At 35.0% G+C, this 19,438-nt stretch overlaps 1 protein-coding gene across 1 annotated transcript in view; it reads right to left on the bottom strand.

Moving 5' to 3' along the window:
- LOC146993371 (uncharacterized) overlaps positions 1 to 19,438 on the bottom strand; it is a 154,192-nt gene that overhangs the window by 21,424 nt on the left and 113,330 nt on the right. Inside the window, exon 2 of the mRNA XM_085807450.1 lies at positions 10,344 to 10,579. The gene's annotated coding sequence lies outside the window, so the exon portion shown is untranslated. The remainder of the gene's footprint in view (positions 1 to 10,343; positions 10,580 to 19,438) is intronic.

Raw genomic sequence — 19,438 nt, 5'->3', positions numbered from 1 at the left:
GAGACATCCCTTTTGAAACTTGGCGAGTCGGTATGTTGTACATTGATTTTCATTCTTCGCCCTGTTGGGTAATGACTGCTGGAGAAGTCAAAATAGATATTATTATGATCGCTATTGTTTGCTTCGTCCGTTACCTTCCAAATATCGATCCGGATTCTGTCTCTACTTATGATAAGTGTGAGGTCAAGCCAGCTGTTGCCACTTACTCCTGCGAAGGTTGGCGTATCCCCCATCTCGTTGACAATCGATTGTCCAGTGCTGGCTATGAATTCGCATACTTTGAGGCCTCGTGGTCCGTATATGTGAGCCCCATAGGAGACTTTTGGCATCGAAATTTCCGTTAATTATTGTAGTCATGTTATTATCCTGCATAAACCTTTCTAGGGTTGTCAGGTTTAGTGCAATGTCCTGCGATGGAGGACAGTATACCGTGATTAGTATAAATCTTGAGTCCCTGCCTATTGCAAACGCTATAATCTCCGGAGAGCTTAAAAGTTCCAAAACTGGGAGATTTGAGTCCTCTATAATTACTGCAGTTTTTGCGTCTATTCGAGAGTAGAACTTCTTATATTTTGTGGGGAACCCGTACAGTTTGTTGTGTACTGTGTACGGTTACTGGATACATGCTACTTTGAGTTTGTCTTTCCGTTCAAAATTTACCTTTAAGTTGTCTGTTGCACTCCTGGAGTGCTTAAGATTAATCTGGATTATTTGGACACTGTTCATAATATGTTCGTTGTTTTAGTAGTTCTAGCTGTCTTAGGTAGCATGGACATTTTCTATCTCGGCTATCATGTTGGGCGTCGAGGCCTGTATTATATCGTTTATTTACCTTTGTTCAACTGACATATCTGACTGTTTTTTAGTCATAATTGGTCTTCTCGTGGTCTTCCGCATCCGACACAGACTTTATCTTCCTTGCAATATTTCGCTGGGTAGTTATACTCAAGGTATTTGACATATTGTGAAACCTTTATAAACTCCATTACGTTGTTTCTTGTCCATTGCATGTTCAACTTCCTCGTTTTCATAAGGATCTTGAAAGCTACTGGTTCTATAGATAGAACCCAATGCTTTCCAAAGCGGGCCTTCATGGCGAACAGGACCTCTAATTCACTTTATGCTAGGTCGGTGTTGTGTGTTTTAATGAAGTTTACTATTTCGTCTTTATTAATGTTCTTGTTGATATTGTACACTATTATTCTGGGGTTTCTTTTTTGAGGATGATTCGTCTCCACTATGTCCTTCAGTTTCCAATTTTCATTTATGGCCTCTTCAAGTATTGCTAGTTCTTCCTTTTTCGTATCTTCTACTGGGAGCTCTCCTTTGTTGACTCTCTTTATATTCTTAACGCCTACTTTGAGTTTCTCTGGATCTATGTACTTCACCAGCTTCTCCTTTACCTCGTCGGATGTGCTACCCTCAGTCTTAGGATAGACTAGTAATACATGCTCTGTCTCCTGTCGTGTTCTCGATTGTGATCGTTTAGATCTAGAACTACTTCTGGATGGCCGTCGAGATCTTGCAACTTCTGCATAAGTTCTTTTGAGTGGCTACTATTCCTTGGATGTATGCCTCTATATTCTTAGTCTGTTCAACTTGTCCTTCCAAATTGGCTATTTTGTAACTTTGGCTCTAGATTATTCTTAACATATGGTCAAAGAAACCTCGTATAATTTTTGTTGCTTTTGTGGCGATGTCGTCTCTATTTAAATATACAATCAGGTTAGTATAGCACTCTGAAGCCTCCTGATACTCTGTACTGGCATCTACCAAAGTTTTATCAACGTCTAGCTATCGTGTACTGCTCTATTTCTGTGCCTTATCTATTATTGGACCACTGGGCCGACTGCGTTTCATTGTCGGGGCGTTGCCCCTTAGGCTCTTTATTTTCTGGACGAACCATCTCATTTTGTGTTTTAAATATCTCCAAAGTAATCTTTTAAGCAAAAATTACAATTTTACCATTAAAATTCAACAAATTGGCCAAAGGGCAGAAAAACTTCAATTTTACGCACCAAAATGTCTGACTTGCGGGCCCCGGCGGGTAAAAAAGGTATATTTGCATTTCGTATGCAAAGGTAAAATGTTGCATTTCGTATGAGACAGCTCATTTGGCAGTACATTTCAAATATGATAACGATTTCGCATTAGTAGAAATTTATAAGACGGATTTGATCAGTTTTTACCGTTAATGATAGTTTGTTACAGATGTAGATAAGAGAAAGTATTGCTGAACCAGAAACTTTGATTTGTATGCATTTCGGAGGTTTATTTAGTTTGACTACCAGTTAATTTTTTGTTAAAGCAAATATCCATTCAGTTTCGTTTTCACCCACCCTTTGCTAATTAGCTAGCGCACGTGTATTCAAATTAAGGTTGAAAGAAGCGCTATTTAAGCGAAGAATTTGGAAAGTGAGTTTAGAGCGTGTTATGCCTGATTGAAGGCCACGTTGTTATTTTGAATTACTAGCGATTCGATTCTGTAGCGTTGAGTGCTTCTAGCCATTCGTAGAAGCCAACTTGTTTCTGCTGGCTTCTACTAGTCACAGCCGTTTTGGGCGTTAATTTTTCCTGTGAGCCGTTAGTCTAAATTTAATTGAATTTTAATTTAACGTTCAATGTTACCTGTTTGAGTTAAGCCTGAAGTATCGACTGAAGTCCGGATGGCCAAGTGGGGCCATCCGGACAATTATACTGCATTGAATAAAATGTTCTTTACACCGTTCTTTTGACATTTCCTCTGTTATAATAAGACCTGGGAATAATTCCTCACACAGTTTTCTAGAGCTCGTTAGATTATGCTATATAAGAGAACAAAACCTTAAGTCAGATTTATTGCATTATGCCTATATTGACACGACATGGTGATAAAAAGTGATGAAATCTGCAGCACTCATGCCAACTGGCAGGGGGAAGAACAAATTTTCTGGTATGCGAGAGATATTTCAATTGTGTATTTCCGAAAGGTCGTTTGGAGAGTGGCATTTAAATGATGAGTTATTCTTGAACTCATCCCTCATCAGGTATCGAAGTACAAGATTTAAACTTCTACAAGTTTATGTATTGTAGATTTCGAAATATCTAGGCTACTGGAGCCACAACCATTCCGACTGTTCGAAAAACCCGAATAACTGGGTAGTTTGTTCTTCTGTAGGTCAAATATCATTCAATGTGAGGTACGAATAATAAGCCTTTAAATTCCGGTATATACATATAAAAATAATAAAAGCAAAATACCATAATAGCTACCTTGACTAAAGATTCTTCCTCCTATACCCTTTTTGCTTTTCGGCTTTTCGTGATTATGTGTTTTGTATTTACTTTTTGGTTTTTCGTTATTATGCCCTTGTGTCGGGATAGATTTAGTCAAGAACTCAATCGACTTCGAAGGCCAAAAGGCTCATCAGGAGCAAAGGAATCTGCAAGACTGTATATATATATGTGTGTGTGTGTGGTGTAATAATTAAAATAAAAACGAATTCAAATATCACATTCAATTTGTCAAAGTAGAGAAATAAATTGGTACAAAAAGTTGTTAAAAGCTCATATAACCATTGTATTAATTGACTGTAGGAAAAATTTCGAACAAAAACAGCTTCAAATACTTAAAAAATATAAAAACATAAAGTGGATTTCACATCTCCTGGTTCATTTTCTTCAGGAGTTTGGTATAGTAAGAAATGAAAAAAAAAAAAAAAAAAAAAAAAAAAAAAAAAAAATCCTGTTTCTAAGCCAACAGACGCACAATTCAAATATCAGATTGAATTTAAAAGAGGAAAAATAGAAACGGAAATAATCAAAGTGAGCACTCACTAGCGCAAATTTAAATAAAAAACTAGATAGTAAAACAATAAAAAGGTGGTGAAGCCAACAATTGAAACATGCAGTACGAAGAATAATTTGATTTGATTTTCTTTTTTTTTTTTTTAATAGTTTTGAAATGTACCTGTAAACAAAAATGTAATTTGAGAAATTTTTAGAATATTGTAACAGTAAAACACAGTAATTAAGAAATAAAAAACCAGTCTCGCATTTAGAGCAATAATTAAATATAATATTCAAATAAAATAAAAATCATTTAATTCAATTCAAACAAGCAGAAATTTTGTAAATAATCAAGTAAAGTAAGGAAACAATAAATTATAAATTTCATAATACATTCTAAAATAAGAACAAAACTGCAAAATAATTTAATGCCAACATGTATAAAGTGTGCAATGAATTTAGTGTTTACTAATCAAGTGAAAAGTTTTAAATGTTGTTTAATAAAACTTATATAGACAAAAATGTAAATAAAAACTATTTTTAGTTAACTAGATAGAATTTAAGAAGTTATATATTTATAGGGCGATTCTCTTCTGCGTGTGCAAACTTCTGGAAGGAGTAATTTATTCATAGATGCATCATGATCAGATAACAATGCAGGGTCTGGAACGCCATGGTAATGTGGAAGTGTGTATGAAGCTCAAGAAATGAAAGAACAGTACATAAGTGAAGAACATTATTTTATTAATCAAAATATAAAAACTGGGATATTAAGAGAGGTCACAAAAGGTGTTCGAAACTTCGGCAACTAGCTGCAACACAAACCTGATAATCTACGCATCATAAAATCACGGACGCCTTTTGAAATACTTCGAGCGTCTCACAGATGGCGGGGGCAGCTATGTGAAGCGTGTGAAAAGTTCTCCTCACACTCCTCGGGCGTATCGTACCCCAGACCTTTCATGTAATACCAGGAAAAAATTCCCAGGCGGATAGGTCCGGCGATCGAGTGAGCCAATGACTGGGACCATCACGCCCGATCTCCTGTTGTCCAAATATCGCATTTGAATACTCCCGAATATTATAGCTGAAATGGGCTGGGTTGCTACCATACTGGAACCACAGCGGATGCTAGATTTGTTTATAATTCAATGATTCCGACAAAACTTACTTCAAAAGAATCTTACAGTCCTTCCAAATGAATAGGCGAGAGGTGTGGGCCTATTAAGCGGTCCCCTATAATGTCGGATCAAACATCTACAGTAAACCGGCGCTGTGCAACACACGCTCATGTAACATGGCGTTCTTTACCGCACATATATAAGAATTATGGGCTTTGTAGCAATTCTTCCTGGTAAAGTATGTCACGTCTGTGATTATGACGGAGCCCGGAAGAAGAAGCCCATCACACTGGTTTTTGCAGATACCAAGCAACCCACTGTGGGTAATCATCAAGCTACAGCAGCTGTACGCGTTGCTTATGGTATGGATGTAATTGATTCAAGTTCAGGATACTGTGGACAGTAGTTTGCAAACGATCGTAGCGATTGCTCATTTACTGGCACGTCGAGTGTATTCTGCAGGGCGGAGCACCTTTTTTTCAATTTTAGGGACCCATGCCTTTCTTTTTTGATTCATGGCACTCTTCTGCAAAGCACATGTTTCTCATAAGCTTTGATGGAGTAATGGAAAGTCTGGTAGTATGAAGTATGCTTCATCAGATAACACTTCCAGAGCAGACGCAAAGTGGCTTTATCGTCAGCAGCTCAGTATTCATATCCTCTAACTCCGCCTTTGTAAGGACTTCCATCCCAAACTTTGCGCCCGGTTGTCGAACGATGGATTTCCTACCGGACGATTTACCGTCTCCCTTACAAGTCCCTCAGTTCAGGCGCGATGCTGACGCTCTCTTGGGTGCCCGCGATGATTTTCGCTATCCTAGTGTAACATGGCATTTAAAGCACATGTGAGTTCATAATTCTCTTAGAGTTCGGTGAAGGCCATAGAAAATATGGAAGATAGGAATAAAATCATGTCGAGGTAAAATAGAAGAGTGAAACTTCATAGTTCATCAAGCGATGTATGGGAATACGAAGGAAACTTAGCTCAAATCGACAGATGCTGCAGCGGGTCCAAATCAGGCAGAAGGTGCACTGTGAGGTGTTGAGTAATGTGCGAATCAGCAGATAAGCAGATTTACAAAGATATGCCAGTTTTAGTCTGTCATAATAATAGCAGTTAAGAAACAGAAAGCATACAAGAAAAGGAACATGAGAAGTATAACAAGATTAGAGTGGGGCTGTATAACATTAGGAACATAGGTAAACTGAATATACAATACAAAAATTATACAATGCAAAAATAATACTAATACGATACAGAAATTATGTGATGGTGTCTTAGCACAGCCATTGGCCTTTTTCTATTTACATTTGCAGTAACATTATAATTGAGAACAGGAATGACACTGTTGTTGACATCCGGGATTTTTCGGAAGAATTTTTCTGCCAGTTTGGCAATATAAACATGAATTTCTGGAATGTTTAACTCACGGTGGATTGCTGTGTTTCTTATGAACCATCGGCAGTTCACCATCTCTCTCAAAATCACATTCTGTGCAATTTGCAGTTTCTGCATAGTATTATTACAAACATAGCTCCATACGGGGCAGGCGTAGGTGAGGATTGGTCGCATCATGGTTTGGTAAATGAGAAACTTGTTGTCAGTTGAGAGAGCGCTGTTCCGAGCAATTAAAGGGGCAAGTGTAAGTTTACGTCATCAGAACTTGGTTAAAATATTTGTAACGTGTGGGGACTATGTGAGCAAACTCCCTCTGTTATGTTACGATTGCGTTGGAGATCTTGTGAAAAGAATTTACGTACGTCGAAGCGCAACAACCTCTTTAATCATTTCTTTCTTAGTTCAACTGGATGATTCGTATTGCATTCTCTCAACTATATCCAGATATTTTCTCTTCAGACATACAATAACTAGGTTATGATTATTTAAGTCTTAAAGTACTGGAGGGTTATCTGCGGAAGGATAGCGATGCTTTCTTGGAGGATATTTCAAGGAAGCTTATTCACGTTATGCATGAGAAAAGCCACGAAACTCTCATTGCAACCTACCCATTCTCTGAAATTTAAACTCGTGTTGAAATATTTGTGTTCAATGCTTTTACTATTTGTACTCTAGTGGCCTGAAAGTAACTGCATATTTTTTTCTAAACTACTAATATTACTTCGTTGCTGTCAGTTCCACAGATTGAAAACAGAATTGCGAGCACAGAGAATTAAAAAAGAAACCTTTGTTTAGATTTTTCGTTTTCACATTTGCGAACGAGGCGAATGAGATCTTAAAGCTTCACTTTCTTCCGTCCATTTTTAAAGATTTTTTTTTTTCGTATTGGACAAAATAGATAGGGTGATTAAGAAAACAAATCTAGCCTATTAAAGAAAGGAAAGACAGATTCAAAAATGAAATTAGACCTAGTGAAGGTGATGTTTTTTAAAGAGCTCCTGAGCCCTTGGAAACTAAATTTTCCTTTACTAGAGGTAGTCATCCAATTATGAGCAAAAATATCTACCATAAGTGTGCTTTTGAATGCATTTTAGCATTTCCTTATGCTAGAAATTAATTTTATCAGTCTACAGCTCTGTTTTTTATTTTCCACAACGGTCTAGATCATGAAACGTGATCCACAAGCAAAACTACTATAATCTTTATAGGAAGGCACTAATTACCAGAAAATACCAAATGATCTGAAATAAAATTGATAGAAAAAGCGAAGAAAGTTATTGTAAAAAACTCAAGCGTATACGATTTAATAATATTTATATTAATACATGGAAGAATAAGGAAAAAATATAAAATCTGTGTTTTCTGCATTGAGGTAAGGTGGCTTGCTTAAGAAACGTGCCTTTTTCTTTCGAAATAAATTGGAAATAAATCGGATTAAACCACTTCTAAAGGTTTGAAACTGACAATTCAGACTAAAACGATGACTTGTTTTATAAAACTACTACAAAGATATGATTACTTGCTTGCAGTCAATGTTAATGTCTGCTTTAAAAACAAATCTAACTTCAAATTAAACATCTGATTGGTTTACACTTCAGCTATGCTTTTAAATCATTTACCGATACCAAAGCGTTGTTCATTAAACCGAGAGATCATACTATTATGAAATTCAGTATCCAAGATTTTACACCAAGATTTATCAAAAGATGGCATCTAAGATCAATTATAAGATAAAGTGGGACATCATTTGTAGTTGTCACTCTGCTATTGTTTGTCACTCTGAGACATTCTTAAGGCTTACGAACTATATAGGTTCTAGACTAGTTTGTCCTACGATATTTAAATGCATTCTTCCTGAAAGACAAATGTTATTTTACATATTTTAGGATGAATTTTCTGCTTAATTATTGATGCTTTAGATAAAAATACGTATTTACAAGTTGTAATCACAAAAACAGGCGAACTGTAAGTGTTCGGCCATCTTATCAGCGGTTACAGAACATTATATTTGAAAAATAAAATATTTATAAAAGTACGTAACTTTTTTTACCATTTCTTTGTTGCAGTTTTCCTTAGAAAACTATCTTTTAGCGGCTTTTTTCTGCATTATGAATAAAATTAGTTATTTTATAGTCAAAACTGCTAATTTAAAGTTTTTAAAAAATATTTTGAACTACAAACTAAGAATACGTTTATATACTGAAAGGAAAGCATACCCTTTGATCCAAAACGTATTTACTTGTTCAGCTTTTAAACTAGACGATTATATGACTATATTAAAGCACAATATACTTTCAAAATGATGAGTTGCTGCGAAATAATTCCTTTGTAATATCTTAGACTTTTGCCTATTTTGGCTTCGAAATCGTTTTCTAAAAATAAACATCCTCTGTATCTTCATTTTTTGAATTGTAACACCGTTTTTCATAGGAAGTGATCAGTGGTCAGGAGTTTAATACGCTTAACACTGGTCTTGTTCTTTCGAATTCAGTTTTGGTGCTGCATTGAGCTAGTCTGGCATTTCGTTGCAGAAGAGTCATTGATACTGGTTTACTATCTGTTTACGTACATGATGTGATGGGTCCCTCGAAATGCAAAGATTTGCAATACTGATGCTAACTGCTGTAACGTTAAAAGGTAGGCATTAATTTTGGAAGCAGAAGTACTAATTTCTATAGAATATGAATATTTTTACTGTTTTAATCAGCAATTATACTGCTACATAAAGCTAGAAAAGGAACTTATTAAACAAAAAAGCACATAAAAGTTTTTAAAAATTAATTAGTAAAAATGTTTTAGTGCGCTAATTAGAAATGCCAGTTATTTTATCTTAGTAGTTATATTGGAAAATATTCAGATTTATATTAAAAGCACTGTAAATGGCACTCGAGAGGGAAATTAAAATTTCTTCATAAAGGATTTGTTATACAGACACATTATTTATGATTTACTCGTTTAGATATTTTGTATCTCTAGAGTTTTCCCTTACATTATGGTTCACAGTTCTAAAATAAGGCTATTAAAGCTTTTTTATTGCGAGAAAGCTTTGCAGAGAATACGAAAAGATATGATTTCTGAGTATTAAAAAGTTTTACTTTGTTTTAAATTTTTAATTGGACTACGTCATTAATAAGTAATTAATGTCAAGCTATATTAGTAAATGATTTAAATTAAAATTATTAACGTGTGATTTAGATATTATATTATTAAACTGACATATTTGATTCGTTCAAATTTATGTTTAAACTGACTTTGTATTCTGATTGCTAAATATTTACTTCGGAGAAGGAAAAGTTACTAAGACAATATTTGCCTCACAAAGAACACACAATTCCCGTGTATCACCAATAAAAAATTAACCTTATTTGTTAAATATCTCCAAAATTAGTATTGTTTCTTGGGTACTTAAGCATCTGCATTTGTATATGACTTATTGAAGAATTAATATTTTTATACAGTTAACATATATATAAATTAGAAATAGTAGTAAGCTCGCCTAAAAGTTACCAGGAGCTGTGGCTCCAAAAAAGTTCAACACATTCAAAAAAAAAAAAAAAAAAAAAAAAAAAAAAAAAAAAAAATGTACTTTATGTACTTTATATAATATATATATATATATATTATATAAAGTACATTTATTTTGAAAGCAGTATTTTTATTAATCTGTTCATTCAGGTTATTAATATAGCGCGAATATTAGTCGCTACTTTTGTTTCGCCCATGAAAAATTAAATTATTGTGCATCAGTTTCCTCTTATCTTTTTGCCTACATATGTTCTCGAGTTACGTAAACGTTCTTGGAGAATAACCGTGGAAATCGTGGTAAACGTGGACCTTTATTTTATATAAAAACTCAGCTTTCGATTTTTGAGAAGTAATTTACTTCAACTGAATAAATATCTTCAACCTCAATTAACCACCATGCATTGTTGCTGTCACATCAACCACTATTTACATTAACTAGATAGTAGAACACAGAAACGGGAAGAGCATCATTTTAAGATAAATATCAACGAATGGAATAAATAAGAAGGTGATTGCAAATGCATACTCACCGTGGATATCAAAGATGCAACAGAGCTTCTTTACGCAGGTATCTCTTTTGAGATAGATGCTTGAAAGACGATAGTAATGGTAAATCCTCAGCTGCTTCTCTGCTTCAACTGGTTGCGTGGCAACGTATAGGCATCACGTGATTCATGTTTCCATCATATCGATTGGTTAAGACTATGCTTCCCAAACCAAAACCTATTTGGAACTCATTTTACGGTAGATCCGATGCGTTAAGAACCTAAAATGAAAAAAATGCCTCAAATGAGCAACGGCAGAGCATTTATTTATCCCCCCCGCTAATATTTTCTCAAGGTTCTAAATTTCTAGACCAGGGATGGTCGTTAATAAAATGCTCTCATCTTCGGTTTTTTTCCATCTCAGAGTTTCATAGACTTGGCACGTTGAACGCCGATATTTTAAAAGAGATGGAGAGAAAACTAATAAAGTTTTCCCAGGAGATTTTATGTGGAAATATTTAGATCAAGCCAACAGCAGAAAAATGTAGCTGTTATTGATATCACAAAGTAAGACTTCAGGAATTCTTCGAATAAATATAAACCGATAAGCTTGAATGCAGTTAAATTGGAAACAAGAGAGGGTTTCGTAACTTGAAATTTAATGAAAGACATTTTCATACTGTATTAGATAGTTTTTGTTTTGAAAGAAGTGTTTTATAAATAAAACTTCAATTATTAAATTAAAATTATTTCATTACTTATCTATTATAAATTAATTATGATAGCATAAGACATATGTCAGAAATTTAATCCTTATTTTAAAATTATGCCCTCCTTGTTCTTTAAATTTTTGTTTCTGATATAGCTGTATTCATGGTAAACGAAAGATAAGTTCACTTTGTAAATGAAGAGAGATTTGGGGAAAAGTAAACTCTAGCATTCCAAGCGCATATGTGTACACTAAAATGACACCTAATTGTTGTTACTTATGTTCCCATGTCTGACCATAACATCAGCTAACAGCCTTGAGCATCTTACAGGTGACATTGCGATTTTGCTCAGTTCCGTCTCCACCCCCCAATTCTGATGGAGAGCAGCGCGGGGGGACGAGTCCGAGGATCTACCACTCCTCTCCCCTTCTACCAAATCACACGAGAAGACTTTCTGCTTGCCGCATATTTGGAGTGCCACCATGCCGCACCGACACTATGCATTTACAAACATCCATGTCTTCTCCAGGACGGCACGGCAGTCAGCGTCGCTAACCACTATACCGGTTGGACGGCATGATTCCTAATACATGATTTTCAATGAGAATAACAGAGAGAGAACTTAACTTACTTTACTCCTACTTAGAATATATAGTCTTTCACAAATTTTCTCTCAAACACGATTAAGTCATATAATATACAGGTTATTAGTCAATATCAATCAAGAACTGAAGTTTTTTACTGATTTATACCTATGGGTTAATTTCGGAACTATGCTTTATCGGACGCATTTTAATCAAAAGTTATAAGACTTAATTTTTAAAGGTTTCTGTTTTAGTTTCATTAACGTTTTTAACACTATCGGCAGATAAATGTCCTCAGAGAAAGAAGCTTAAGCCAGATTTTACCATGTGCTGAGAGAATGAAATTCACGTAAATTTGCATACATGCGCTCAACTTCTTCCTTTGAAATCATGTGTCTAGGAATAGCAATTAGAAGATTAAAAACATAATGCCAAAAAATAATTACAACTTTGAATAATTTTGCTATAAGATATTTTTTATATAAAATTTCAGATTTGCATGTTTCCTTTGTCTATGGCAGCAGAAAGTTCAGTATTTTTTTTAGCTATACAAAATAATCCAAAAATCCATAAAAATCTGAAAATTTTGTGAAAATCGAGGAAATGAGTACAACAGAAAACTGCCTCAACAAGAAGTGAATTGTATGCAAGGAGAATGTTTTCTGAAAGGGGTAAATATTTAAGTGAAACTTGCATTAATAGACAGCACTGCACTGTATTGAAAGTAAAGATCATAGTCATATTATTAATTAAAATGATATTTAATATTTTCTTCTGTTCGGGAATCATTCAATACTATTTTGTTAACTAAACGGGTTTCTTTCACTAAATAATCATTTTTAGAATGTAACTGTTACTTTTGAAGCTGTACAGAGCTTTCTATTGGAGAAACGTTGAAATAAATATTTACAACCTTCCAAAAACACTTCCCTCCTTCAAATTCTCTTTCAGTATATTGTATTGTATCCGTTGAGTCGATTTTCACAAATTTTGAAATCTTGAAAATGGTTTTTTGGTCATCCTGAGCATTTTTGATTTTGCATTGTAACTTACAAGCTTTATATCTGGAAATGTGGATTAAAAGGTAAAGAACATGTATACAGGCCATAATCATATGAAAAATGACACACTATACACAAGGTATAGGGAACTTATAATCTTCGTTATTTTTCTTCATAATGCCAATCAGGGCAAATAACCATATCCATTAAAATGATTTTTATAATGTGCAGTAATCCTCTGCGGAAAGTTAAAAATTGAAAATTAGCAAGGAGTTCTTCGAAACTGGATTTAAAGGTTTTCGAGAGTTTCCAAATACCAGAAAAACACTCAATTTTAAATGGTTGAACATCAGCTTAAATATATAATTTAAATGAAAGCAACGTCTAAATCGTTGTTGTAGTTCAGCTGCTTTAGATACTTTCAAAAAATGTTTCTTAGAAACCATGAGCGAATTTGCTTGGGACCTGCCTAATTTAGTGATAAAATCTGGCTCCGTGTAAACAGTCAGTCGATATATCACCCTTCCTTAATTTTGCAACGAAAATAGCTCTGAACTTTAAAAAAAGATTTAAAATAAACCCTTTTACTCGACATTAGTAACATACACTACTCGTGTAACATAACAAAACAAATCATCGGTTCCTGCTCAATTTTAACAAAATATAGATGTCAAGGTAAACTTAAGCAATTAAATTACAAATTCATATTGCAAACTTTGGCTCACTTCCTTTAATCAAGCAAGGAAAAAAAAAAAAAAAAAAAAAAAAAAAACACAGTCAGTAAAGGCTAAAGCTGATTAAGGTAAAGCTAGAATCTGGATAAAAATAATTCGAAGAAGGACAATGGTAGCTGGCAGAAGTTTTCTCTTAACTTTAAGAAATTTGCTCTCGTATATGTTAACTTATTTGCATCCTAGTGAGAGCCGAAGAAAGAATAAGGGACAATAAAGATAAATAATAACAAAATGGGCAAATAAACATAAACCCTATAAATATATTATCGAAAGAACTAAACAGTATCATGCGGCAGCAGTGAATGAAATATAACTGGTCTGCATTTCTACGCCTCAGAGTTCCTACACCAGTACTTCTAAATATGTTCTTATTACATATATGTATATTGTTACGAAATGTCCAGATGCGGCAGGATAGCTTCGCAAAAAGGGTTTCGGGTTGCCAGGAAATGGAAAAGAAGGGCCGGGTTGTCAGATTTGGCCCAAAATTGCCCATTTGGCGGCAAAAATGGTAAAATTCCCGAAGGCAGGTCATAAGCTATATAAACCCTGCCTGTACGCGGAGTAGCAGTAGTTTCACATTGCAAAACAAAAAGAGGAAAAGAGTTTTGAATTTAAATAATATATAGTTGCATTGGAGCAGCGGTAAGGGTAGGTTGTCTGTCGACGTTGCTCTTTTCCACCTGTGAGTTGCACCTGCGTGTTCTACCCGTACTTGGATGACGTGTTTTCCCGCCTCGGTGTTGGAGATCGTCTGCGTTTTTGCTTTGTGGTTGCTTATCTTGTGCCACTGATCGTTCATCACTGAATTGTTGGATTTCGATCCTACGATTTTTTACTGTTTTGGATTGTTACTCTTTAGCTTTGACTATCAGTGCTGAAGACAAGGGCCTTGTGAAGTCCCGCCGGCTCATCCAGAACACCTTCGTGTGGGTCTGGTTCCGGAGCGCCGGACTCCATTAATTTGCTTATGAATGATGGAGCCATTTTTGAAAGTTTTTGCGGCTACCGTTGAGGAGCTGAGAGTTAAGAAACAAAATGGAAATCTTTCTATCAAAGAAGACAAAGAATTTGATCTACTTCAAAAAGTGTATGATGCCTTAATTACTGCTCACAAAGAAATTGAAGAGTCATTAGAACATCAAGAAGAAACTCCTACACCTACAGAAAGTGAATGGAAAATTGTCAAAAGAAAACGTATGAAAGGCTCACCTAATAAGCCAAATAAAGACAATTCAACTGAAATTCCTTTCGAACAAGAAACGGATAGTTCAGGTAACGAAACTGAACAAAAACCCAAAGGAGATCGTAGTGTGGGTAAAAGGAAAAAGGGTCATTTTCGTCCCATTAATCCTTCTCAGCTCAAACCAGTTGTTACTCCTTCCATTAATAGTCAAGAATCAATGGACACTAGTCCTGTTGTTCCAAATGAATCTCAGATAAATGAAGAAATACAAAACGATCAAAACAAAAAAGGCAAAGCGCCACCTGCCATTTATATAAATGATAAAAAATTTGATTGGAAAGAACTAAAAGCGTTGTTTGCAGAACATAAATTATCAGACAAATCTGATTACACAGGTTACATTCAAAAAGAAGGCTTTAAAATTAAAGTCTTCCATGTCAACGTTCATAGAGAAATGACAAGTGTTCTGAACAAAAAGGAAATTAAATATCACTCCTTTCTCTTGCCTGATGAGAAGAATCATAAAGTGGTCTTCCTTCATCTTACAGTGGACACAGATCCTGATGAAATCAAAGAAGAACTTTTAAGCAAAAATTACGAAGTTATAAGTGTCAGTCAACTCTCTCGTAGATTTAAAGGAGAAGTTAAAAAATTTCCACTTTTTCTTATCACTCTGAAGAAAAATGAAAAATCTAAAGAAACCAAAATTTGTGGATTACATATCAAAGTCGAACCATATAAAGGATGCTCTGGCCCAGTCCAGTGTTTCCGATGTCAAGGATTTCACCATTCACAAGCTGCTTGCCACAATGACTTTAGATGTGTTAAATGTGGTGATAACCATGACTCAAGAACCTGTCAAAAAGACAAGAATGCACCTGCTAAATGTGCAAATTGTGGTCTAGACCACACAGCTTCATTTAAAGGTTGTGAAAAGTTTCCGAAGCAAGCTAAAAAAGAACAAATCAAATCATATGCTGATAGGTTTATTATCAATAAGTCTTTTGCTGAAGCCATCAAAGCTAATAACAATCCTTCTCCAAATCTTATTGCAGAAGCAAAAAAGATATTTGATGACCTTAACACTCTAGTCACCTTCCTGAAAAACTCAGGAATACAACTCCTTGCGCAAAACATCCGTCAAAATGCCACTAATACAGTATCAGATGAAACTAATTCTGACCAGCATATTCAATAAGTCAGATTCGCTTAAACTTTGTTATTGGAATGCTGCTGGCATTGTTAACAAAATTGATGAACTTTCGGACTTTTTTATAGAATATAACATAGATATTGGCATGATCTCTGAAACGCATGTTGTTCCTGCCGATAGACTGTATATTGCTAATTATCGCACCTACAGAGGTGATAGACTTTCACAAAGAAGAGGAGGAGCTGCAATTTTTGTTAAAATCTCTCTACAATCCTGTCTTGTCTCGACAAACTCTGCTTCTGGATTCGAAAGTGTGACTGTTGCTGTTATACTCCCACAATTTGGTACCATCCATTTTACGGCTATTTATAATCCACCACGAAACCGACTTTCTGAAAATATGTTAAAAAACTTACTTCCTGAAGATCAGCAAGTTATTATTGCCGGAGACATGAATGCTAAGCACCTCGAATGGGGATGTCGTCGTTCTAACACCAATGGACGTATTATGCATAATTTTATCTGCAATCATCCTGTCGCATTACATGTACCTTCTGAAGCCACTTATCGTCCTGCCTCTCCAAATCTCTCGGACATCTTGGATATTATCCTTACAAATACTTCTATTTCCTTGGAAGTCAAGGCAGAACTTACATCTGATCATGTACCTGTCATTGCTTCTCTTGGTGTTTCTAAAGAAGACCCTCCTATTACCAGAAATAATACTGACTGGATTACTTTTCACAGTATCTTAATCAAACATCCTCCTATTTTAACTTCACTTTCTACCAAACAGGATATCGATCTTGCCATTCATATCTTCACTGACAGTATACTGAAAGCTTTCAGAGATGCTACAGTTACCATTCAATTAACTAACAATAATATTCGACTTCCTCGCAGTATCAGAGACATTATCAAAGAAAGAAACCGATTGCTGAAGCTTCGGCACCGTAACTGGGACCCTGCCCTTAAAAGAGAAATCAATATTTTTAATAGAAGAATCAAGAAACTTATCACTGATTTTAAAAAGGAAACAAGAGAAGATTTTATATCTAAACTTAATATTAATGATGGTTCTCTGTGGAAGTATCTTCAAAATCTTAAAAGAAGTAGTATTAATAATAGACCTATTCATACGGATACTAAAATTGCCTACTCACTTAAAGATAAAGTCGATATTTTCGCTGAATACCTGGAAAAGCAGTTTACTCCTAATATGGAGCCTATAAATCAGACATTTAAAGATGTTCTCAAAAACTATGTGTATTCCTGGCTTCATTCTTCTTCGGCTCATAACATCCCAAGGCTTACTTCTCCTATGGAAATTACTAATATTATTAAATATCTCAACATCAAAAAAGCTCCTGGAAATGATCAAATTACAAATAAAATGCTTCGTAACTTACCTAGAAAACTTATCAGTAAATTCGCTAGTATTCTCAACGCTTGTCTTGCTCTCAACTATTTCCCTGATCCTTGGAAGCAAGCCAAGATCTTTCTTCTTCCCAAACCGGGTAAAGATGTGACCAAGCCTGATGGCTATCGTCCTATCAGTTTGTTATCCAGCCTTGGTAAAATTTATGAAAGACTTATTCTCACTAGATTGGAACCTTTTCTTCACCTGCTACCTAATGATCAGTACGGATTCAGAAAAAACCTCAGTACTACTCGACAACTAGTAAGAATTGTAGAATTTGTGGGATCTGCATTCCATAACAAGCAAAGTGTTGCGCTCCTTATGCTGGACGTGGCAAAAGCCTTTGACCGCGTCTGGCATGAGGGGCTCGTCTTCAAGCTTATCAACTTGGGACTTCCTAGAGAGCTCATTCTTCTGATCTTCTCCTTTTTGCAAAACCGCACTTTCTTCGTCGCTCAAGGAAATGAAAAATCCAATTCAAGACCTATAAGATCCACCGTCCCACAAGGAAGTATTCTCGGTCCAGTACTATATCTTTTCTACATATCAGATTTTCCTCACCCTGGTTTGGACAATTACTCTCTGTTAGCATGTTATGCCGACGATACGGCGATTGCAATTAAATCCATTCAAGCTAATCATGCAATAGACAAAATGCAAAATTACCTCTATGCCGCAGAAGACTGGTGCACAAATTGGCGAGTAAAAATCAATGCTAGCAAGTCACAACTTTTAATTCTTAGCAAAACTAAGAAAAACATTGCTTTTAAAGACCTCTACCTTTTTCAGGAAGCTGTTCCTCTGGTCACAAAGGCCAAATACTTAGGAATTATTTTGAACCAAAGGCTCACATGGTCTAATCACATTAATAGTGTCAAGAGCAAAGCCATGGGCATAATATGCAGATTTCTCCCGGTCATTGGAAAATATTCAAATCTTAGCTTGCGTACCAAAAAACATATATATACCACTTGCATTCGACCGATACTTTGTTATGCTGCTCCTGCTTGGAACACGGTCACTCAAACTCAACTGCATCAATTACAAGTAGTGCAAAACAAATTTCTGCGCATTATTACTGATTCTCACTATCTTATCCGCAATAAACTTTTACACAGAGACTTAAAACTTGAGACGATTCCAGATTACATCAGAAGATCTAATGAAAAATTCTTCAACAAAGCTGTGCAATGTGACTTTGTTAATTACTCCCAAGTTTTTAATTATGAAATTCTCTTCGAAGATAGAAGCGTCAGACCACTTGCAGCCCACACCTTCATGGGAGGAGACGACAACTTTTTCACTTAGATCCTCAATTGTTAGCTATTTACACTTCCAATGCATCTGATTTTGATTGAAGTTCTTCTGTTGCTTCGTTGAATAATTGTATTTAAATTGTGTTGTATAGTTGTTTTGTATTGTGTGGTATTTAGCACTACTGATTGATGTTGTTTAATTATATTTGAATTTGTCATTGGAACTATTGCTGTAGTGTATCTTCTCGTATTGTTGTCATTGATTTCCATTGTCTTGGGTCCTCCTTGAAAGCTATGATCGCTCGTCACCTTTTGCGAACTTGTCCGATTGGATTGTCTTGCTCCTTTTGGTACTTCTCTTCTTCCCCTTATCTCCGTTTTCTCATCTGAGATTTTCTCCACGTCCGGATTTATTTATGTCAAGTGCCCTTGGGCTTTAATTTTGGAACCGGCAACATTGCTCTTCGCAATAGCTCGGTCAATTATAGAGTCTAAGTCTAAGGAGTAGCAGTTTATCGTGAAGTGCATCTTGAGTATGTTGAGTTCAGTAGTAGTGTCTTGAGTTCAGAGATTACCTCGAGAAAGATCAACCTAGTAGGAAGCTGTACTTTAGTGCTTTGTCGTGAAGCTGTCTTCACCGTTACAGCCTGATAGCGTGAAGGCTGTGTTGCTGATTGTTTCAGCGTGTTTATCGTAATTTTTCGACGGTTGTAAACGTTTCATTGGAACTCTCCCGTGACGAATAAACTGTGTTTTGATTCTTCATCAAGTGTCATTAACCACTGCAAATCAACGATTGCATAGAACAAAACAATATATATATATATATATATATATATATATATATTTAAGTTGAATACTCATTAAAATTCTTACATTTCAAATTAAATTAAGTAAGCTAGTAAAGTAAAAGAATAATAATTTCAAGTCTAAATAAATTCGAATTTACAAATTCGTAATTTTAAGTAATATTAAATTATTTTTATACATTAAAAGTTTTAGAAACATTTTTACAAATTTTAAATATCGTTAAATAGTTAAATCAAAATGGAAATTTTCATGACGATTTAACTTTTACTGTTTAAAAGTATTTGCA

Source organism: Stegodyphus dumicola, chromosome X1, assembly GCF_044657685.1.
Source record: "Stegodyphus dumicola isolate Sdum_Otavi_A_Nest chromosome X1, ASM4465768v1".
Lineage (NCBI taxonomy): Eukaryota > Metazoa > Arthropoda > Arachnida > Araneae > Eresidae > Stegodyphus > Stegodyphus dumicola.
This window is presented reverse-complemented; position numbering and strand designations above follow the sequence as displayed.